The sequence below is a fragment of the Pleurodeles waltl genome, chromosome 3_1 (assembly GCF_031143425.1).
Source record: "Pleurodeles waltl isolate 20211129_DDA chromosome 3_1, aPleWal1.hap1.20221129, whole genome shotgun sequence".
Taxonomy (NCBI): Eukaryota; Metazoa; Chordata; class Amphibia; order Caudata; family Salamandridae; genus Pleurodeles; species Pleurodeles waltl.
In genome coordinates, this window is record NC_090440.1 from 729,242,044 (window position 1) to 729,266,794 (window position 24,751).

Sequence of the window (24,751 nt, forward strand, 5' to 3'; positions counted from 1 at the left end):
CTAAGACGAATATGTCAGCAGGACAACAATATTCTCTATGTTTTTTTCTATGACTACACAATAAGAAAAACAAGCATTTGCAATGCAATAGGTCTCGCATTTGCTTGAGTTAGAGCTCTTGGTGCTGTAAATGCATAACTGGACTTTTCTTGCCACATAAATTGGGTAACCCTGCCGCATAATTTGGTCCTCCCTGAACATAATTCCAATGGCCTTGCATATAACTAAAACAATTCCTTTTGCCTTCTTCCTCTATCTGCAGCAAAAAAATAAAATATTGCCATTTAGCATCCTAAATTAAATCTACCACTTTCACCGCCCAACTATCAGAGTTGCTGACTGACTAACAGAAACGCTAGGGGAAGGCTAGGAGTAGAAATATGAAAAAGGGTGTGCGAAGAGGCTGACTTGTAATAGGAAGGTAGTGGTACTTTTTCACTGGATGTTCATTGTTTTGTGCCAAAGACAGAACTGTTTAGCAGCGGTATACAAGACATAACGTGTCAGCACAGTTGTCTTTATAGCACTATAAAAGTGCAAAGCACAGGCATCCATAATGGAAGGAACACAAATTCACACACAGCCAGTGTTTTGCTTTAGTTAATTAACTTTGCTGTGCTGTTTGGGTTCTGGGACAGACTCAGCAAAAGTGAAAAGTCTGAGAGCTGTTCTAAACACCAGCAACCATGTATCGCCTTGCCAGGAGGCCCATGGATACATATTTAGCCTTCAGACAGACCAGCCTCCTTAGTGAAGTAGTTTTAATGCAGCACCTGTAATTTTGTTTCCATACGTGAGGGCCTACATGTCCCAGCATGCAAGAATGTGAACAGATCATGTTATTTCACCTTTAAATTGCTGACAATACCATATGTGTAATGGTTAATTCCAAAGCACACTCACCCCCTTAACTTTATTTTGCTTCCACCAGTTTACCAGTGCCAGACATCTCCCACAACGGTTGTTTGTACATGGAAGGAACAGATGAAGGGGGAGGGGTCCCATGGCAAAATGGTGACCTCTCTCCGTGGCCCAGTCTCTCTTCCTGTGCCCCAAAAGTTTGTAAAAGAGAACACAATTGTTTACAAAGTGGGTGAGAAACAGATTAAGCAACAACTAATGTGTGAGTATACAAACCAGGTAGCCAGAGAGACAGACATACAGGCTTGTCACTGTGCATTATATTCCTGTAGTGTGATGGGCACGACGACCGCCAGCCCATGGAACTGTGCTGTGTTTGAAAGACGTCTGTATATTTACTGCCTGGCTCTACCCTACTGAATAAAAATAATTAGGCGTGCAAAACATACTGGGGACAGGAAACTCTTTACGTGGTGTATGCTCTCACCAGATGGCTTGCCTGATATATTTTTAACTGTAAAACTATCAGAAGTTCAACTGGGAATATCTAAAAGTAAACACGAGGGCCTTGTTTTGAGGTTTATATGGAGACAGCCATGCTTCTTTCCCTTCCCAGTACAGACTTGTGGAATTATCCAAAACTCACTTCGATTTCTACCACATTTGTAGAAATGTGCAACATGGAAAATAGTTTGCTTTAATGCACGTAAATGCCAGAGACCTGGTGGTCGCGTGATAAGTAACAAGGACTGATATATCCAGAAGTGCAGTGGGTGTTTCAGGCATACCGTAAAGCACAACACATCCTGGCCTTTTAGACTCACTCTGTGTGACATGAAACAACAAGTATATGTATAGGAAGTTGGCTCTGTATGCCATATTTCAAAGTAAGGAATAGTATGCACAGAGTCCAAGGGTTCCCCTTAGAGGTAAGATAGTGGCAAAAAGAGATAATACTAATGCTCTATTTTGTGGTAGTGTGGTCGAGCAGTAGGCTTATCAAAGGAGTAGTGTTAAGCATTTGTTGTACATACACATTCAATAAATGAGGAACACACACTCAAAGACGATTCCAGGCCAATAGGTTTTTGTATAGAAAAATATCCTTTCTTAGTTTATTTTAAGAACCACAGGTTCAAGATTTACATGTAATACTTTAAATGAAAGGTATTGCAGGTAGGTACTTTAGGAACTTTGAATAATCAAAATAGCATACACAGTTTTCAAGTAAATCACATATAGCTATTTTAAAACTAGACAGTGCAATTTTCAACAGTTCCTGGGGGGAGTAAGAGTTAGTTAGTTTTTGCAAGTAAGTAAACCACCTACGGGGTTCAAGTTTGGGTCCAAGGTAGCCCACCGTTGGGGGTTCAGAGCAACCCCAAAGTTACCACACCAGCAGCTCAGGGTAGGTCAGGTGCAGAGGTCAAAGTGATGCCCAAAACGCACAGGCTTCAATGGAGAAGGGGGTGCCCCGGTTCCAGTCTGCCAGCAGGTAAGTACCCGCGTCTTCAGAGGGCAGACCAGGGGGGTTTTGTAGGGCACCGGGGGGGACACAAGCCAGCACAGAAAGTACACCCTCAGCGTCATGGGGGCGGCCGGGTGCAGTGTGTAAACAAGCGTCGGGTTTTCAATAGAAAGCAATGGGAGACCAAGAGGTCTCTTCAGCGATGCAGGCAGGCAAGGGGGGGACTCCTCTGGGTAGCCACCACCTGGGCAAGGGAGAGGGCCTCCTGGGGGTCACTCCTGCACTGGAGTTCAGATCCTTCAGGTCCTGGGGGCTGCGGGTGCAGAGTCTTTACCAGACGTCGGGATCTGAGGAACAGGCAGTCGCGGTCAGGGGGAGCCTCGGGATTCCCTCTGCAGGCGTTGCTGTGGGGGCTCAGGGGGGGCAACTCTGGCTACTCATGGTCTCGCAGTCGCCGGGGAGTCCTCCCTGAAGTGATTGTTCTCCACAAGTCGAGCCGGGGGCGTTGGGTGCAGAGTAGCAAGTCTCACGCTTCCGGCGGGAAACGCAAGTTGTTTTAAAGTTGCTCCTTTGTTACAAAGTTGCAGTCTTGGGTGAACAGAGCCGCTGTCCTTGGGAGTTCTTGGTCCTTCTAGATGCAGGGCAGTCCTCTTAGGATTCAGAGGTCGCTGGTCCCTGTGGAAAGCGTCGCTGGAGCAGTGTCTTTAGAAGTGGGGAGACAGGCCTGTAGAGCTGAGGCCAAAGCAGTTGGTGTCTCCGTCTTCTCTGCAGGGTTTTTCAGCTTAGCAGTCCTCTTCTTCTTAGGTTGCAGGAATCTGAGTTCCTAGGTTCTGGGGAGCCCCTAAATACAGAATTTAGGGGTGTGTTTAGGTCTGGGAGGGCAGTAGCCAATGGCTACTAGCCCTGAGGGTGACTACACCCTCTTTGTGCCTCCTCCCAAGGGGAGAGGGTCACATTCCTATCCCTATTGGGGGAATCCTCCATCTGTAAGATGGAGGATTTCTAAAAGTCAGAGTCACCTCAGCTCAGGTTGCCTTAGGGGCTGTCCTGACTGGCCAGTGACTCTTCCTTGTTTTTCTCATTATCTCCTCCGGCCTTGCCGCCAAAAGTGGGGCCGTGGCCGGAGGGGGCGGGCAACTCCACTAGCTGGAATGCCCGGGGGTGCTGTAACAAAGGGGGTGAGCCTTTGAGGCTCACCGCCAGGTGTTACAGTTCCTGCAAGGGGGAGGTGATAAGCATCTCCACCCAGTACAGGCTTTGTTACTAGCCACAGAGTGACAAAGGTACTCTCCCCATGTGGCCAGCAACATGTCTCGAGTGTGGCAGGCTGCTAAAACCAGTCAGCCTACACGGGTAGTTGGTTAAGGTTTCAGGGGGCAGCTCTAAAGTGCCCTCTGGGGTGTATGTTACAATAAAATGTACACTGGCATCCATGTGCATTTATTGTGCTGAGAAGTTTGATACCAAACTTCCCAGTTTTCAGTGTAGCCATTATGGTGCTGTGGAGTTCGTGTATGACAGACTCCCAGACCATATACTCTTATGGCTACCCTGCACTTACAATGTCTAAGGTTTTGTTCAGACACTGTAGGGGCACAGTGCTCATGCACTGGTGCCCTCATCTATGGTATAGTGCACCCTTCCTTAGGGCTGTAAGGCCTTCTAGAGGGGTGGCTTATCTATACTGCATAGGCAGTGTGAGGTTGGCATGGCACCCTGAGGGGAGTGCCATATCGACTTACTCGTTTTGTCCTCACCAGCACACACAAGCTTGCAAGCAGTGTGTCTGTGCTGAGTGAGGGGTCCCCAGGGTGGCATAAGATATGCTGCAGCCCTTAGAGACCTTCCCTGGCATCAGGGCCCTTGGTACCAGGGGTACCAGTTACAAGGGACTTACCTGGATGCCAGGGTGTGCCAATTGTGGAAACAAAAGTACAGATTAGGGAAAGAACACTGGTGCTAGGGCCTGGTTAGCAGGCCTCAGCACACTTTCAAATCAAAACTTAGCATCAGCAAAGGCAAAAAGTCAGGGGGTAACCATGCCAAGGAGGCATTTCCTTACACAACCCCCCCCCCCCCCAAACGAAAGAGGATGAGACTAACCTTTCCCAAGAGAGTCTTCATTTTCTAAGTGGAAGAACCTGGAAAGGCCATCTGCATTGGCATGGGCAGTCCCAGGTCTGTGTTCCACTATAAAGTCCATTCCCTGTAGGGAGATGGACCACCTCAACAGTTTTGGATTTTCCCCTTTCATTTGCATCAGCCATCTGAGAGGTCTGTGGTCAGTTTGAACTACAAAGTGAGTACCAAAGAGGTATGGTCTCAGCTTCTTCAGGGACCAAACCACAGCAAAGGCCTCCCTCTCAATGGCACTCCAACGCTGCTCCCTGGGGAGTAACCTCCTGCTAATGAAAGCAACAGGCTGGTCAAGGCCATCATCATTTGTTTGGGACAAAACTGCCCCTATCCCATGTTCAGAGGCATCTGTCTGTACAATGAACTGCTTGGAGTAATCTGGAGATTTTAGAACTGGTGCTGTGCATATTGCTTGTTTCAGGGTGTCAAAGGCCTGTTGGCATTCTACAGTCCAGTTTACCTTCTTGGTCATTTTCTTGGAGGTAAGTTCTGTGAGGGCTGTCACTATGGATCCATATCCCTTCACAAACCTCCTGTAGTACCCATTCAAACCAAGGAATGCCCTGACTTGAGACTGGGTTTTTGGAGCTGCCCAGTCCAGAATAGTCTGGATCTTAGGCTGGAGTGGCTGAACTTGGCCTCCACCTACAAGGTGTCCCAAGTAAACCACAGTTCCCTGCCCTATCTGGCATTTGGATGCCTTGAGAGAGAGGCCTGCTGATTGCAGAGCCTTCAAAACCTTCTTCAGGTGGACCAGGTGATCCTGCCAGCTGGAGCTAAAGACAGCAATATCGTCAAGATAAGCTGCACTAAAGGACTCCAAGCCAGCAAGGACTTGATTCACCAACCTTTGGAAGGCGGCAGGGGCATTCTTTAAACCAAAGGGCATAACAGTAAACTGATAATGCCCATCAGGTGTGGAGAATGCTGTCTTTTCTTTTGCTCCTGGTGCCATTTTGATTTGCCAGTACCCTGCTGTTAAGTCAAAGGTACTTAAGAATTTGGCAGCACCTAATTTATCAATCAGTTTATCAGCCCTTGGAATGGGGTGGGCATCTGTCTTGGTGACAGAATTAAGTCCTCTGTAGTCCACACAAAACCTCATCTCTCTCTTTCCATCTTTGGTGTGAGGTTTGGGGACTAAGGCCCATATTTATACTTTTTGACGCACAACTGCGCCAACGCAGTTGTGCGTCAAAAACTTTACCGCCGGCTAACGCCATTCCAAAGCACCATGCGGGCGCCTTATTTATTGAATGACGTTAGCCGGCGCTGCGGACTGGTGTGGGTAAAAAAAAATGACTCACACCAGGCTGCGCCGGCATAGGGGAAAATGGAGCTTGGGCGTCAAAAAATAGGGCAAGTCATGTCTGAGGCAAAATTCAGGCCTCAACCCGATTTGAGCCATTTTTTTTGACACCCAACCCCCATTGAAATGACTCCTGTCTTAGCAAAGACAGGAGTCATGCCCCCTTGCACAATGGCCATGCCCAGGGGACTTATGTCCCCTGGGCATGGTCATTGGGCATAGTGGCATGTAGGGGGGCACAAATCAGGCCCCCCTATGCCACAAAAAAAAAACGAGAAAAAAAAAACTTACCTGAACTTACCTTAACTTCCCTGGGATGGGTCCCTCCATCCTTGGGTGTCCTCCTGGGGTGGGCAAGGGTGGCAGGGGGTGTCCCTGTGGGCATGGGAGGGCACCTCTGGGCTCCTTCTGAGCCCACAGGTCCCTTAACGCCTGCTCTGACCCAGGCGTTAAAAAACAGCGCCCATCAGGCTGGGCGCCGTTTTTTAAGGCCTGCCCCCTCCTGTGCGTCAAAATGACGTCACAGTATAAATAAGGCGCACAGGCCTTAAAGTCATTTTTTGGAAGGGAACGCCTACCTTGCATATAATTAACGCAAGGCTGGTTCCCCCTTCCCAAAAATGACGCACATGGTGGAACTTTGACGCCCGCGGGGTCGGACGTCAAAGTATAAATATGGGGCAGGGTTTGCGCCGATTGTGGGTCAAATATTTTGACGCACATTCGGCGCAAAGAGAGTATAAATATGCCCCTAAGACCACTGGGCTAGCCCAGGGGCTGTCAGAGTGCTCAATGACTCCCAATTCCAGCATCTTGTGGACTCCCACTTTGATGCTTTCCTTAACTTGGTCAGACTGTCTGAATATTTTGGTTTTGACAGGCATGCTGTCTCCTGTGTCCACATCATGGGTACACAGGTGTGTCTGACCAGGGGTTAGGGAAAAGAGCTCAGCAAACTGTTGCAGGACCTTCCTACAGATTGCTGATGGCAAGAGAGGGTGTCTGAGTAGATCACTCCATCAACTGAGCCATCTTTGGGGTTTGTGGAGAGGAGATCAGGGAGAGGTTCACTCTCAGCTTCCTGGTCCTCATCTGTTACCATCAACAGATTCACATCAGCCCTGTCATGGAAGAGCTTAAGGCGGTTCACATGGATCACCCTCTTGGGGCTCCTGCTAGTGCCTAGGTCCACCAGGTAGGTGACATGACTCTTCTTTTCTAGCACTGGGTAAGGGCCATTCCATTTGTCCTGAAGTGCCCTGGGAGCCACAGGCTCCAGAACCCAGACCTTCTGCCCTGGTTGAAACTCAACCATTGCAGCCTTTTGGTCATACCAAAACTTCTGGAGCTGTTGGCTGGCCTCAAGGTTTTTACTTGCCTTTTCCATGTACTCTGCCATCCTTGAACGTAGGCCAAGTACATAGTCCACTATATCTTGTTTAGGCTCATGAAGAGGTCTCCCCCAGCCTTCTTTTACAAGAGCTAGTGGTCCCCTTACAGGGTGGCCAAACAGAAGTTCAAAGGGTGAGAACCCTACTCCCTTCTGAGGCACCTCTCTGTAAGCGAAAAGCAGACATGGCAAGAGAACATCCCATCTCCTTTTGAGTTTTTCAGGGAGCCCCATGATCATGCCCTTTAATGTCTTGTTGAATCTCTCAACAAGGCCATTAGTTTGTGGATGGTATGGTGTGGTGAATTTGTAAGTCACTCCACACTCATTCCACATGTGTTTCAGGTATGCTGACATGAAGTTGGTACCTCTGTCAGACACCACCTCCTTAGGAAAACCCACTCTGGTAAAAATACCAATGAGGGCCTTGGCTACTGCAGGGGCAGTAGTCGCCCTAAGGGGAATTGCTTCAGGGTATCTAGTAGCATGATCCATTACTACTAGTATGTACATGTTCCCTGAGGCTGTGGGAGGTTCAAGTGGACCCACTATGTCCACACCCACTCTTTCAAAGGGGACCCCCACCACTGGAAGTGGAATGAGGGTGTCCTTTGGGTGTCCACCTGTCTTACCACTGGCTTGACAGGTGGTACAGGAGACACAAAACTCCTTGACTTTCTGGGACATGTTGGGCCAGTAGAAGTGGTTGACTAGTCTCTCCCACGTCTTGGTTTGTCCCAAATGCCCAGCAAGAGGAATATCATGGGCTAAGGTCAGTATGAACTCTCTAAACTCCTGAGGCACTACCACTCTCCTAGTGGCACCAGGTTTGGGATCTCTCGCCTCAGTGTAAAGGAGTCCATCTTCCCAATAGATCCTATGTGTTCCAGTTTTCTTGCCATTGGACTCTTCAGCAGCTTGCTGCCTAAGGCCTTCAAGAGAGGGACAGGTTTCTTACCCCTTACACAACTGCTCCCTTGAGGGTCCCCCTGGGCCTAAGAGCTCAATCTGATAAGGTTCTAACTCCATAGGCTCAGTTCCCTCAGAGGGCAGAACTTCTTCCTGGGAAGAGAGGTTCTCTTTTTGTTGTTGTGTTGCAGCTGGTTTCCCAGTTGTCTTTCCTTTTCTCTTGGTAGGCTGGGCCCTTTTTCCAGGCTCCAACTCTACTTTTTCACCCTGAGACTTGCACTGTGCCCTTGTCTTGGCACACACCAGTTCAGGGATACCCAGCATGGCTGCATGGGTTTTCAATTCTACCTCAGCCCATGCTGAGGACTCCAGGTCATTTCCAAACAAACAGTCTACTGGGATATTTGAGGAGACCACCACCTGTTTCAGGCCATTGACCCCTCCCCACTCTAAAGTTACCATAGCCATGGGATGTACTTTAGTCTGATTGTCAGCATTGGTGACTGGATAAGTTTGTCCAGCCAGGTATTGACCAGGGGAAACCAGTTTTCTTTGTCACCATAGTGACACTGGCACCTGTATCCCTCAGGCCTTCTACACTTGTCCCATTAATTAAGAGCTGCTGCCTGTATTTTTGCATATTAGGTGGCCAGGCAGCCAGTGTGGCTAAATCCACCCCACCCTCAGGGACTAATGTAGCTTCAGTGTGACACCAGATTTGCTCTGGGCACACTGTTGATCCCACTTGGAGACTAGCCATTCCAGTGTTAGCTGGAGTGGAGTTAGAAGTGGTACTTTTCTTGGGACAGGCCTTGTCTCCAGTTTGGTGTCCAGGCTGATTACAGCTACGACACCAGGCCTTTTTAGGATCAAAGTTTTTACCCTTGTACCCAAAATTGTTTTGTGAAGAGGCTCTGGGCCCACCCTCCTGTGCAGGTTTTTGGGGGCCTGTAGAAGACTCTTTACTATTTTTGTTATTGGATGTCTCAACACTCTTCCCCTGGGGAGGCTTTGTGACCCCTTTCTTTTGGTCACCCCCTGTGGAAGTCTTGGTCACCCTAGTCTTGACCCAGTGGTCCGCCTTCTTTCCCAATTCTTGGGGAGAAATTGGTCCTAGGTCTACCAGATGCTGATGCAGTTTATCATTTGAACAATTACTTAATAGGTGTTCTTTCACAAATAAATTGTACAGCCAATCATAATCATTTACACCACTGCCTTGAATCCAACCATCCAGTGTGTTCACTGAGTAGTCCACAAAATCAACCCAGGTCTGGCTCAAGGTTTTTTGAGCCCCCCTGAATCTAATTCTATACTCCTCAGTGGAGAATCCAAAGCCCTCAATCGGGGTACCCTTCATGAGGTCATAAGATTCTGCATCTTTTCCAGAGAGTGTGAGGAGTCTATCCCTACACTTTCCAGTGAGCATTTCCCAAAGGAGAGCACCCCAGTGAGATATGTTTACTTTTCTGGTTGCACAAGCCCTCTCAAAAGCTGTGAACCATTTGGTGATGTCATCACCATCTTCATATTTAGTTACAATCCCTTTAGGGATTTTCAACATGTCAGGAGAATCTCTGACCCTATTTATGTTGCTGCCACCATGGATGGGACCAAAACCCATCTCTTGTCTTTCCCTTTCTATGGCTAGGAGCTGTCTCTCTAAAGCCAATCTTTTGGCCATCCTGGCTAACAGGAGGTCATCTTCACTGAGGCTCTCCTCAGTGATTACAGAGGTGCTGGACCCTCCTGTGAGGGAAGCAGCATCTCTGACCATTATATTTGGAGACAGGGCTTGAGGAGCCCTGTTCTCCCTAAGCAGGACTGGAGGGGGGGAATTCTCCTCCAAGTCACTAGCTTCATCCTCTGGGAGGTCATCCTCAGAGGGGTTGGCTTTTTCAAACTCTGCCAGCAGCTCCTGGAGCTGTTGTTTGGAGGGTCTTAAGCCAACTGTGATTTTCTTTATTTTGCAGAGAGACCTTAGCTCCCTCATCTTAAGATGGAGGTAAGGTGTGAGGTCGAGTTCCATCACATTCTCTTCTGCACTAGACATTATGGGGGTTATTCTAACTTTGGAGGAGTGTTAATCCGTCCCAAAAGTGACGGTAAAGTGACGGATATACCACCAGCCGTATTACGAGTTCCATAGGATATAATGGACTCGTAATACGGCTGGTGGTAAATCCGTCACTTTTCCGTCACTTTTGGGACGGATTAACACCTCCTCCAAAGTTAGAATAACCCCCTATGTTTCTAAAAGTTGGAATACTTTTTAAGAATCTAAAACTATTTCTAGAACTTAATTCAAACTTTCACAAAACTTTTAAACTCTAAAAGAAATGCTAACAGGGACTAACACAAGGCCCTAGCAGGACTTTTAAAAATTTAGAAAAATAGCTCAAATTGCAAAAATTAGTTTCTAATGACAATTTTTGGAATTTAGTCGTGTGATCAGGTATTGGCTGAGTAGTCCAGCAAATGCAAAGTCTTGTACCCCACCGCTGATCCACCAATGTAGGAAGTTGGCTCTGTATGCCCTATTTCGAAGGAAGGAATAGTATGCACAGAGTCCAAGGGTTCCCCTTAGAGGTACGATAGTGGCAAAAAGAGATAATACTAATGCTCTATTTTGTGGTAGTGTGGTCGAGCAGTAGGCTTATCAAAGGAGTAGTGTTAAGCATTTGTTGTACATACACATTCAATAAATGAGGAACACACACTCAAAGACGATTCCAGGCCAATAGGTTTTTGGATAGAAAAATATCCTTTCTTAGTTTATTTTAAGAACCACAGGTTCAAGATTTACATGTAATACTTTAAATGAAAGGAATTGCAGGTAGGTACTTTAGGAACTTTGAATAATCAAAATAGCATACACAGTTTTCAATTAAATCACATATAGCTATTTTAAAACTAGACACTGCAATTTTCAACAGTTCCTGGGGGAGTAAGAGTTAGTTAGTTTTTGCAGGTAAGTAAACCACCTATGGGGTTAAAGTTTGGGTCCAAGGTAGCCCACCGTTGGGGGTTCAGAGCAACCCCAAAGTTACCACACCAGCAGCTCAGGGCCGGTCAGGTGCAGAGGTCAAAGTGGTGCCCAAAACGCACAGGCTTCAATGGAGAAGGGGGTGCCCCGGTTCCTGTCTGCCAGCAGGTAAGTACCCGCGTCTTCGGAGGGCAGACCAGGGGGGTTTTGTAGGGCACCAGGGGGGACACAAGTCAGCACAGAAAGTACACCTTCAGCGGCACGGGGGCGGCCGGGTGCAGTGTGTAAACAAGCGTTGGGTTTTCAATAGAAAGCAATGGGAGACCAAGAGGTCTCTTCAGCGATGCAGGCAGGCAAGGGGGGGGGCTCCTCGGGGTAGCCACAACCTGGGCAAGGGAGAGGGCCTCCTGGGGGTCACTCCTGCACTGGAGTTCGGATCCTTCAGGTCCTGGGGGCTGCGGGTGCAGAGTCTTTACCAGGCGTCGGGATCTGAGGAACAGGCAGTCGCGGTCAGGGGGAGCCTTGGGATTCCCTCTGCAGGCGTCGCTGTGGGGCAGGGGGGGCAACTCTGGCTACTCACGGTCTCGCAGTCGCCGGGGAGTCCTCCCTGAAGTGATTGTTCTCCACAAGTCGAGCCGGGGGCGTCGGATGCAGAGTAGCAAGTCTCACGCTTCCGGCGGGAAACGCAAGTTGTTTTAAAGTTGCTCCTTTGTTACAAAGTTGCAGTCTTGGGTGAACAGAGCCGCTGTCCTGGGGAGTTCTTGGTCCTTCTAGATGCAGGGCAGTCCTCTGAGGATTCAGAGGTCACTGGTCCCTGTGGAAAGCGTCGCTGGAGCAGTGTCTTTAGAAGTGGGGAGACAGGCCGGTAGAGCTGAGGGCCAAAGCAGTTGGTGTCGCCGTCTTCTCTGCAGGGTTTTTCAGCTTAGCAGTCCTCTTCTTCTTAGGTGCAGGCATCTGAGTTCCTGGGTTCTGGGGAGCCCCTAAATACAGAATTTAGGGGTGTGTTTAGGTCTGGGAGGGCAGTAGCCAATGGCTACTAGCCCTGAGGGTAGCTACACCCTCTTTGTGCCTCCTCCCAAGGGGAGAGGGTCACATTCCTATCCCTATTGGGGGAATCCTCCATCTGCAAGATGGAGGATTTCTAAAAGTCAGAGTCACCTCAGCTCAGGTTGCCTTAGGGGCTGTCCTGACAGGCCAGTGACTCCTCCTTGTTTTTCTCATTATCTCCTCCGGCCTTGCCGCCAAAAGTGGGGCCGTGGACGGAGGGGGCGGGCAACTCCACTAGCTGGAATGCCCGGGGGTGCTGTAACAAAGGGGGTGAGCCTTTGAGGCTCACCGCCAGATGTTACAGTTCCTGTAAGGGGGAGGTGATAAGCATCTCCACCCAGTACAGGCTTTGTTACTAGCCACAGAGTGACAAAAGCACTCTCCCCATGTGGCCAGCAACATGTCTCGAGTGTGGCAGGCTGCTAAAACCAGTCAGCCTACACGGGTAGTTGGTTAAGGTTTCAGGGGGCACCTTTAAGGTGCCCCCTGGGGTGTATGTTACAATAAAATGTACACTGGCATCAGTGTGCATTTATTGTGCTGTGAAGTTTGATACCAAACTTCCCAGTTTTCAGTGTAGCCATTATGGTGCTGTGGAGTTCGTGTATGACAGACTCCCAGACCATATACTCTTATGGCTACCCTGCACTTACAATGTCAAAGGTTCTGTTTAGACACTGTAGGGGCACAGTGTTCATGCACTGGTGCCCTCACCTATGGTATAGTGCACCCTGCCTTAGGGCTGTAAGGCCTGCTAGAGGGGTGGCTTATCTATACTGCATAGGTAGTGTGAGGTTGGCATGGCACCCTGAGGGGAGTGCCATATCGACTTACTTGTTTTGTCCTCACCAGCACACACAAGCTGGCAAGCAGTGTGTCTGTGCTGAGTGAGGGGTCCCCAGGGTGGCATAAGATATGCTGCAGCCCTTAGAGACCTTCCCTGGCATCAGGGCCCTTGGTACCAGGGGTACCAGTTACAAGGGACTTACCTGGATGCCGGGGTGTGCCAATTGTGGCAACAAATGTACAGGTTAGGGAAAGAACGCTGGGGCCTGGTTAGCAGGCCTCAGCACACTTTCAAATCGAAACTTAGCATCAGCAAAGGCAAAAAGTCAGGGGGTAACCATGCCAAGAAGGCATTTCCTTACAATATGTGACTGCCTTCCAATCTCAGTGTGTTTCACAGTAAAATCAACAAACAAAAAAAATGACCAAATAGCTCATCAAAGATCTGCCCCTTTTTAGGGTCGAGCCTGCGCTGCATGCGCTCGCGCATGCGTTTCGCAGCGAGACTCTTTTGTCTTTAGAAAAGGGCTCGGAGCCCTGTCAACTTCACGTCAGTGTTTTTTATTGGTTGGTGGGCTTCCCTAATAAAATCTGCTTGCTTTCATTAGTCGAAGGCACGCATATGTCATGCCTTTTCCGGTGGCTAGCCCTCCTCGAGCGCAGTGACCAAGTACAGAAAACATGTGAGGCTCGCTGTTTTCCATCGGGCTTGTGGACTTTTTTTTCTCTAATTTACGAGCCTGATCTCACTTGGCAGAAGTTGAGCGCTTTACATACTTGATTTCACTTTTTCGGGTTATGTACATAAATGCACTTTTGCCCGGTAGGTGAAAAGTCGGGTTAGGAGTTTACAACGCGATCAGCTCTAACATGAGCAAACGCGAGACCCGATGCATTGTAAATGCTTGTTTTCTTTGCATTCCATGGCTTGTAGCGTCAACTGATGAAGTAAAAATGTTATGCAAAACTACAAGTACCAGAATGCAAAAAGTAAAATCAGACCAGGGCAGGCTGCTCATTGCTGACATGCGATATCTGAAAACTAAGTCACCCTGCGAAAGACTAAACTCTGGAAATTCATATGTTGGTGACTTTTATGTTTTGTTATATGTGTTAAATGACACATATTCACACTTAAGAAATACTCAGCGCAATACATGCGCAACACTGCTTTCTTTTGCAAATGGAGGTGAGGCAAAGCAAGAGAAACTCTATAGGGGAGAGGGCAGTGGCAAGCTGCGCAGGGCACTACGAACAGGACACATCCCTCCCAAGTGGAGTTAATATTTCAGGTAGGGTAGGCGAAGTAACCACAGATCTGGCTGGCAAGTCCTCGAATTTAGAGCACTGTTAAATGCGCACAATAAGACAGCTTTGTCCGATAGACCTTGAAACAATACCAACCCCCAGCAGAACACTACAACACAAATGTCTAGTGCTGAAACACACCACCGCAGCGTCAAACGTCTCAGAACATCAAAATTCCATGTATATGCCTTAGTAAAATAATTACACACGAGTCCTGGAAGTGCGTGCGCTGCAATTGAAATCCCTGTGAAAAGTTAACACGCACGACAATGAGATTCAAATGCCTACTGGGATGAAATACAGTGAATTCAGGCTGGACTTGTCACCACTGTGCTAGTTCCCATTTTCCCTGTGTCATGCAGTTTACTTTTACCGTAGCAGGGCGCTCATAATCCACTTCTCTCCCTCTCCAGGCTACAGAGAGTAGCAGAAAGCCTCACACTGTGCTGCAGGAAGGGAATAATCCACCCAAACATTGCACAATTCCACAAGCAGTGTTCCAGAGGTTGCCTCGAAGTGCTCAAAAACTGAAACAAGGAGAGTGCAGTTCATGAGCTCCAGATGGGGGTAAGCTGGATGACGGCAGCGCGGCGTGTGTATGTAGGCACCAAATTTCTGCTGCTGATAATAAGCACCCATGATGGACAGTGTAAACAGATCCTTCTGAGGGGGGTGAGAGAGCGGGAGGGAGGGAAGGGACAGAAGCAGGCTGCACAAGTACTGGCCAAACTGCAGAAAAAACGCAGTGCGATCGCACTATGTAAAATGCAGCGCGATCGCGCTGCGTGGAAAATAAACAGATAAAGTAGTCCGGACCCCAGACTGAAAACATCGAGCCTCGTATGTTTTTAGTAGTTTACTGGTGCTGTGTAGGTGGGCTAAACACCAGAAAAGGCATGACGTATACATGCCTTTCACAAATGAAAGCAAGCGGATTTTAAAAGGCAAGCCCACGAACCTATGTAAGTGACTGATGTGACATGAGTGTGGTTTGAAGCCCAAAGATAGATTACGGAATGGACGGAGCGCTTTGCGCTCGCCCATAAAAACGACCCTGGAAGCGCAGAAGCACAGAGCTAGAAAGATTAAATTACTACATCGATGCTTCAAAATATATTGAATTTGACAGCTTTATATCTCAGCTAATTTTGTAATACTACTCTTCTCAAGATTTGTCATTTAGCTTCTTATGTGATAGGTTGATTCTTTACTATTCTGTATTTCAAACAATGATGCCACTGTCTTTAGAATTATTGCATATTGTTTTGTAATATGTCGCTATTTGAATGTAACATATATACTGTTTTTAATTGTAGAAAAGTGGAAATTTGGGCCCATATTTATACTTTTCTAGCGCCGCATTTGCATCATTTTTTGACGCAAAAGCGGCGCAAACTTACAAAATACAATTGTATTTTGTTAGTTTGCGCCGATTTTGCATAAAAAAAAACGACACACATGCGGTGCTAAAAAAGTATAAATATGGGCCATAGTTTATTCTCAGGAAAATCGTTGAAACTGACTTGCTGATTGAGTCCCTAGCCTACTTTGGCTATTCTTCAAACCATGTTAATAATAGTTTGAAAACATCAAAGTTCCATTTGACCTAAGCATGCCTTTCAAGATACAGATACATTTGACCATGTGAGAGGGGGTGGGTCCTTGGTGGAAGCGGGGACTTATGCAGAAAGCTACCTAACAGGCACTCTACTCCTCACCAAGCCCCTCCCTTCTTCCTCCCCCCAAAAAAACACAAAGGGTCTCTGATGCTTTGGCTGATGCCCTGGAGCGTTTTCACACCTCTTAAGGGACATTGGCTGCTCACAGCCTGAAAAGACAAGCTGGGAAGTCAATTTATACAGTGCTTTCCAGCTCATCTTTCTTGGCATGGTATTATTTCGGCTCCTTACCAGGTGATCGTGTGAAGGGAGCTGAAATTGTGTGACACATGTTGGCACCGTTTCAGTTATAAGGTCTGCATAAGCAATATCCATAATCTAGTGGTGGTACTCCTTTCTATATATTTACACACTTGCCTATCCCCCATGGTTAAAACAAAATGGGCAATATAACTTATTTTCTCTCTCCGCAAATGTAACCACTTCAAGTGTGACTAGAACTTTCATGATCTGGTCCATCTTTAGGCCTTGCTACAAACAGATTTATATTTCGTCATCAATTCTTCAAAAAGTACAATATGAATTACAGCAAGAGAGTGGGCTTTTGGCCATTTCTATTTACCACTGACTTTGCAGTGTTCATCATGTTTTGACATTAATTGCATAGAATAGCTGTCACATTTCATGGCTGGTTAATTTGGCATGTTTATATCAGATTTTTAGATATTTAGATAAAAATTGAATCAGTGGTCAGGAAGATGTTGAAATCCTGGTTGCTTGTATAAAAAGTGGTGGGCTAGATCTGCTCTGGACAAAACATTTAATCATTGTAGAGTATGCAAGGATGCCAAGTGGTCTGCAGTGGTTTCGAAACTTTAGAAACCACTGAATACTTTTTCATTTCAGTGATGGAGTGGGAGAATTTTAATTTATCAGTAATTCTGCTTTACAAGAGTAACACAGAATTACCAAAATTATTCAGATTCCACTGGTGGAATTAAAATGTTTCGTAAGGCCTACCTTTCATGCCCGGGGCCCACTTTGAAGTGGAAGACACATCTGGAGTTTTCCTCCACCAGAGGTGAATGGAATTTCCTGCCTCTCTTACCAGCTCCTAGCTTGTCGAAAGGTACAAGAGGCTAGTGTGAAGTCCTTTGTGGGAAAATGACGCAGGGTATCTGAAGTGAAAGTGTGCCAGATGACAGCTCTACCCCCATTATCAAGTTAGGATGCCCATCCTGTCTACATCTAGATCCTCTATTGTGTGGCTGCTGGGAGGAATACACAAGGACCAATTGCCAAATACACCTGGTCATGTGACCCAGGAACAGGCTGCAGATACCAAATGGTATGGCAAGAAAATGACAACTTTTTAAAGCAGCATTTTCAGAATTGTGGCTTAAAATCTGACTTTACCATTAAAGTGTATTTTAAATTAAAATTCCTTAGACATCAAACTTGACAGTCCTACCTGCCTCGAGCCAAAAAGCTTCCCTTATTAAATGTAATATGGTAACCCAATGTTATCCTATTGGACGGACAGGCCTTGCAATAGTGAAAAACAAATTTGGGAGATATATAACTTAAAAGCACATGTCCAACTTTTTAAATGCAACACACCCCACCCTGTGGGCTGTTTAGGACCTACCCTGGAGGTGCCTGGTAAAAGGTTTACTTTGCCAGGTTGAAATGGCAGCTTAAAACTGCACATACAGGTTGCAATGGCAGACATGATACGTGCCACCTGCTTACGTAGCCTTTTTAAACAAAATACATGTTGCAGGCCCACTAGTAGTGGAACAGTATAAGTAAAATAAATGTGTCAATTGGGTGTATGCCAATCTCATGCATGGCATAGTACAAACACTTTAGCACTGGTTATTACTATAAATTGTACAGAGTATTAAAGCCAACAAAATAGGTTAAAAAAACAGGAGGGTGAAGGCAAAAGGTTTGGGGTGACCCTGCAGAGACGATTAGGTCCAACACTGTCCCTTTGTCAAAATCTTCTATGCAATATGTTGCTGTGCAGGGCTTTCGCTCCCCTTTTACTTCAAACTTCATCTCTGATTGCTTTTCATAACACTTTCCTTTGAGCATGCAGAATAGTTCTCAAAATGCAGTTTGTTCAGCAAAGGAACCCTGATCTCTCCTTCCGTGTTATTGTAGCCCAATATATTCTTTTATTATGGCCTTTTCTTTCTAGGGCAGCTGATACAACACTGAATGTCACCCTACTATTATCAAGCAGTCCTAAAAAATGCTTTTGGCATTGCCAATGCATGCTCTATAAGTTACTTCAGAGCAACCGTTTTTACCCGAAATACTGGTCTACAAATGTACCACTGGGCCATTGTCACAAGCAATGGAAGACTTAGGGGGTCATTCCGACCCCGGCGGGCGGCGGGCGCCGCACGATGGGCGGAAACCGCCTAAAGACCGCACCGCGGTCAAATGACATTTCAACTTTCCCGCTGGGCCGGCGGGCGATCTCCAAAAGATCGCCCGCCGGCCCAGCGGGAAAGCCCCTGCAAAGAGGAAGCCGGCTCCGAATGGAGCCGGCGGATTTGCAGGGTGCAACGGGTGCAGTGGCACCCGTCGCGATTTTCACTGTCTGCTAAGCAGACAGTGAAAATCTTTGTAGGGCCCATGCCAGTGGCATGGGCAGTGCAGGGGCCCCCAGGGGCCCCACGACACCTGTTCCCACCAGCCTCTTCCTGGCGGTGTAAACCGCCAGGAACAGGCTGGCGGGAAGGGGGTCTGAATCCCCATGGCGGCGCTGCAAGCAGCGCCGCCATGGAGGATTCCCTGGGCCAGGGGAAAACCGGCGGGAAACCGCCGGGGTCGGAATGAGGGCCTTAGGGCTCTATGTACTAAGCACTTTAATGGCTGCAAATGCTCTTTTTCAAAGTTGGTGATTGTTAAAATACTTTTGACTACGTACTAATTTGTATTTGTATTTGTATTTATTTATAAATCGCATTCCGGCCGTAGCATGGAAACGCTGCCAAAGAGGGAGGAGCAGACAAAGCGATAGCGTGCAGAAAAGCCAGAGTATAGGGCAGATTATAGGGCAAAAAGCCAGGTTTTGAGCTGTTTCTGGAAATGTAGGAAGACTTTTAGGGGCATATTTATACTCTGTTTGCGCCGAATGTGCGTCAAAACTTTTGACGCAGAATCGGCGCAAACCCTGCCCCATATTTATACTTTGACGTCCGACCCCGCGGGGGTCAAAGTTCCACCATGTGCGTCATTTTTTGGAAGGGGGAGCCAGCCTTGCGTTAATTATATGCAAGGTTGGCGTTCCCTTCCAAAAAATGACTTTAAGGCCTGTGCCCCATATTTATACTGTGACATCATTTTGACGCAGAGGAGGGGGCAGGCCTTTAAAAACGGCGCCCAGCCTGATGGGCGTCGTTTTTTAACGCCTGGGTCAGGGCAGGCGTTAAGGGACCTGTGGGCTCAGAAGGAGCCCAGAGGTGCCCTCCCATGCCCCCAGGGACACCCCCTGCCACCCTTGCCCACCCCAGGAGGACACCCAAGGATGGAGGGACCCATCCCAGGGAAGTAGAGGTAAGTTGGGGTAAGTTTTTTTCCATATTTTCTTTGTGGCATAGGGGGGCCTGATTTGTGCCCCCCTACATGCCACTATGCCCAATGACTATGCCCAGGGGACATAAGTCCCCTGGGCATGGCCATTGGGCAAGGGGGCATGACTCCTGTCTTTGCTAAGACAGGAGTCATTTCAATGGGGGTTGGGTGTAAAAATAAATGGCGCAAATCGGGTTGAGGCCTGATTTTTGCCTCAGACCTGACTTGCCCATTTTTTGACACCCAACCTCCATTTTCCCCTACGCCGGCGCTGCCTGGTGTGAGTCATTTTTTTTGACGCACACCAGTCCGCAGCGCCGGCTAACGTCATTCAATAAATAAGGTGCCCGCATGGCGCTTTGGAATGGCGTTAGCCGGCGGTAAAAATATTGACGCACAACTGCGTTGGTGCAGTTGTGCGTCAAAAAGTATAAATATGGGCCTTAATTTCCTGAAATGAAGTGGAAGAGTATTCCTCAGCATGACAGCCGCAACTGAGAAAGCCTTGTTGTCCTATTTAGATTTCCTGCAGCCGGGGACCCCAGGTGTAGGCCAGCTGATCTTAAGCAGCAGTTAGGCGTATACTACCTTACGGTGGAACAAAGATATTTGGAGCCTTGGGAATGTAAAGCCTTATAGGTAAGACAGAGAGCTTTAAAGTAAATACGTATCCCTCTGGGCAGCCAATGCAGCTGCATGAGGCATTCACTTGCAGATTCCATCTGTGGGAGATCCAGCACTAGGCGAGCTGCAGTGTTATGAATGAGTTGCAGCTTATGAAGGGAGCCCTGACTTACATTCCACAGTAAGGCATTGCAGTAATCAAGTTTGGAAATAGCCATAGCCAGCGCCACCGGAGTCCTGAGATCTTTGGGGAGGAAGCGTAGAATTTTCTGAAGGGTTTTCATCAGCCAGAAACAGTTTTTGATGGTTTGATTAACCTGTGAGTCAAAAGACAAGGAGCTGTCAAATAAAATCTGCAATTGTTTGGCCACAGGTAGTGGATAAGGCAGGTCCCCACAAGACTGAGGTCACCAGTGTGTACTTCATAATGAGCTATTTGAGCCAAAAATATATAATCTCAGTTTTCTATATACTAATCCCATTTCAGTACTCAGAAATTATTTTCCTACTCCTAAAACGGGATTCTTAATGGATTCTGATTTTGTATCTGGAAGGGGCGTGTTGAAGGTGTTTCTTCCTAACACCACAATGGTATCACATTTATATACGTTTTGCAATCAAAATCCGATCACAGAACATTGAAATTTTACCGACCCCCTAAATTGGTGTGGTAACCCAGTGGCAAAACAGAAGGGGTTTCATCTCGTAGCAAATGCCATGTTGGAAGTGGAGCAAATGTTTTATGAGCTGCTCTAGTGTTTTCATGTAGTGACATTAGGATCCGGAAGAATCCAGACAAGGCTTCTCAACAGCAGCTTTTCGGACAGGTGTTTGGAGACTTGTTTCTACATCTGTGCCATGTTTATCTTGTTTTGGTTCACTTTACAAGATAGATACGAAAGCTATTATCCCCAGGAGTTTTGTGAATGATTTATGAATTGGACTTTGGCGATTCCAGTGCTTAATTTGAGCCAGTGGTTGCCAGTGGGAGCCAACGGCACTCATTTTTGGGGACGGCACTTATTTTTCTGCATTAGACATTTTGCAAGTGAAAAGATAAAAAAACATACAGTTCAGAAAGACAGAGGAAGAGAAATGCAGTAAAACCATCACAAACTGAGAAAGTAGGAACGTGTAGGAGTGAGAGAAGTGCATGAGGTGGATCTAAGACTTCCGGCCTTGGTATTCAGCATACCAACATTTAATTGCACTGGTCGCAGGCTTCTTAGCAGAGATTCGGGTACCAGAGCTCTCTCTTCTACAAACTAAGCATTGGCTATCAGCGAAAATAAAATTTCATAAATTTTCTTTTCAATTGTGAATCAATGAACAGTTGTGGAAGTATTCAGAAAGTGTAATGATTGAGAATGTTCAGCTTAAAAGACTACTTAACCAAGCATAACAAACATATTTTCTATTAATATTTATTACGCAGAGAATAGCAATATCAAAAACAATTGTAGGCAGGTACATCTGTCCTTTAGTTATTTTTCAGTCCCGCACATGTTACATAAAAAACAGACAGGCGTGAAATCTCTGGTCATATATGAGGAGTGCAAGGGCCAGTTTAGGTATATGGAACACCCATGAATAACAATTAGCATTAATCTCCAGGTGTTTTTTCAGGTGCAGATTCTGACCATTACCAGAAGGGTCTATGTCTACATAGAACTAGTTGCTGTTTGGTATCATGACACATGTGTGGCAAGCACCCAAGATGGCAAAAACAAACATAAGGGGGGGTACATTGGATATCTCCTGTATTACCTATATTATGTAATAGATATTCAAGCTTTTAATTTGCAGGGACAAGCCAACAAGTCCTGTGCTTGGTCAAGAGCAGGAAACAAATATTTGGTAAAATATCTAGAACTGAAACATCGATTTACTAACTTCAGTCTATCGACTACCATTTTGGAATCCAGTTAAACATCTGAAGTATAGAAGTATTTTCAGTACCTTCACATCTACTTACCTTGACAATATTGCACAGATGAATATTGTGGAGTTGATTCAGGTGCAGTTCGATATTAAAAAAAATATATATTTTGGTAGCACAACTTAGGAATTTATCCCAAAAATTGCACCATGATTTTTCAAATTCTCAGAAAGTATGAAACATATATTGTTCACATGTTTGCTAGCTGCTAGCTCTTAGAGCAATATTGGAACGATGTGGCATTGTATTTATCTCAGTGTTTGCAGGTTGATGGACATCTAACCATCAGAGATATTATGCTGGGCAGAAAAGATGATATCCCCCAAAATATTTCTGCGGCTATCTCTGTGACAGTATTTATTGCCCCACTATGTATTGCCAGGGAGTGAAAGGTGGCTGTAGCCCCCGCAGTCAATCAATCGTGTGCACTACTGGAGCAGGTCAGCGAGACAGAGGTTGCTATTCTCCATCTTGGTGGCAAAAAGGGTTTGAAATGCATTAATCAAATGTGGGTTCCTTTCACCTGATGCTAAGTGTTTGTTGGGCCATTCTCTTATTTGAATTTAATATGTGGTCTGAGCTATTGAACACAGGGAATTAATATGTATTCAGTTATATGTAAATAAGACTTTGCCGGGCTTTCATTTGCAATATTGGGTTATTTCCTCTGTTCTGTTAGACTGACTGTTATTTTTCCCCACATCCGATTCCTCCAAAAGTTTAATAAAAAAAAAAGCTGGAAATAGTGGGGTGAACATGTTAGCTATATTCTATGTTTTGTGGCCAGGAACACATTGCCTACAAACACAAAACCATGTGGTGACTGCCACCAATCAAAAGTGTTTGGGGTAAAATTAAATAAATAAAAAAAAGGAAAGAAAACAAAACAAAAAAACGTACCTGCTGCTCTGGTCCCAGCTGCCTCGGTGCTCCTCAACCTCCCAGCCATCACTGGGGCACCAAGAACAGGCTCCCAATCCAGAGGCTGCTCTCATGCAATACCAACATGAAAGCAGCGCTGGGATTGGCCTCATCGGGCCTGTCTGATGCTCGTTCAGGCACAGGGAGCCTCTGCCACTTCTCCACCTGCCTGTGCAACACAGCTTGGTTGGAGAAATGTAAGTGCGCATGTCGGTTCAGCCATCTTAAGACGGCTGGCCAAATTGACGTGCACACTTTACAGTGACCACCACTCCTCCTCCCTATGGCCTGGCCCCACCCTAGATCCCATGGCTGTCACAGAGACAGTGACAAATAAAATGATAATAAAATTATTTGTCACTGCCTGACTCTGAGCAGGGTGGCGCTCCTCCACTATTACGAAGGAGCTGCCCCTGGTCTTCGCGCAGTTGATAAGCACACCTTGTAGCTAGCACTGATGAAGATTGTCGATGTTTTTGGAAGGAAAACGGCATTCCTTAATCCACCACTTTCTGATTCTGGTGAAAAGTAGAACATGTCTGTCAGTGGAAAGGAAAGGAAACTATTTTTAGGTAAATAGATAGTTGAAACTATGGTTCTGTAGGTAATTATAATTAAATTTTATGTGGTTGTTAAATCCACTTATTTTCCCCATTATCTATAAATGGTATGCTTTATACAAGAGCATGCCTGTATGATTGGTGAAAAGATTGCTGTAAGCAAACCAGCAATGTAATTGGTGAAAGGTTAGCAGCAGTTAACCTAATGATTGCATCTTGATCTCTGTAGTATTTCTCCAATTAATTTTGGCCCTGCCAGTTTTTATGATAATTAGAAGCATAATTATATAAAAACGTATTACTGTGCAAAAAGGTCAAATGGAATGGGCAGACACGTAATTAGAAATATAAATAAATGTGTAGCTGTACAGTCTGAAAGCATACAGTTGCAGACAGAACAGGAACCAGCTCCTTACAAGATAATGGAGTCCAGGGACCATACGCCACAGGCATCTAGTATCCACCTCTTTTAATGTAGATTTCTATTAGGAAGCCTGTTTGAACCTTTGTGTTGGCCACAATCATCTTCGTAAGTGGCAATGCATAACAATCTCCACTCAGGAGAGGTGCCTGGCTCTTCAGTGCTTCGGGTAAATTAGAAAAAAAGCATGCTGGAGTGCTCCCCTTGCCCTTGTAAAAGTCAATTCTTCAAGCCTTTTGCAATAATTCAGTGCTGCCACTACGTGGCGCCTTACCTTGCCTTTTCAAAGTGCATACCCTGGCCCCACCTCAAACATGTTCCACTGCTACATCTCAGATTCTGGATTTCTTTAAAGGAATAAGCAGATCAATTACACCAAAAATCTAGGGGAATTGTGAGCAGTTGAGACACTTTGAAGTTTTTTTTAACTTTCATGGTGTGCTCTTCACAGATCAACGCTCTTGAAATAACTGGTAACAGGTTTGGTGACAGGCTCAGTGAGTTACATGCTGCTCTCATCTCTGTGTAACCTGTAACCTATAACCTATAGGTTTGAATCTACGACAGACCACACAAAAATATTCTTTGTTAGTGAGTCTTACCAACCTTGGCTTTAGCTGCAGTATTATCTTGAAGTCCTTAGTATTATTAGTAGTACAGCCTGTATTAGTAGCAGCAAAGTCATTTTAGTAATAATAGTTGCAATTGAAATGCTATTAGTAGAACAGTAGTGGCACTGCTACTAATCCTAAAAGTATTAGTAGTAAATGTAACAGAAGTATTAGTGGCCAGTAGTAGCAATAGTTGAAATAGAAATTACAATAATATAATTAGTTGTAGTACACTACTACTACTCCTAACAGCTTTTTTAGTAAC

The 24,751-nt window shown here is 46.1% G+C and overlaps 1 long non-coding RNA gene across 1 annotated transcript in view; it reads right to left on the reverse strand.

The window, feature by feature from the left end:
• Positions 1-14,773, reverse strand: part of LOC138283257 (uncharacterized) — a 71,647-nt gene extending 56,874 nt beyond the window's left edge. Inside the window, exon 1 of the long non-coding RNA XR_011201155.1 lies at positions 14,574-14,773. This is a non-coding gene — a long non-coding RNA (uncharacterized lncRNA). The remainder of the gene's footprint in view (positions 1-14,573) is intronic.
• Positions 14,774-24,751: the final 9,978 nt, after the last annotated feature.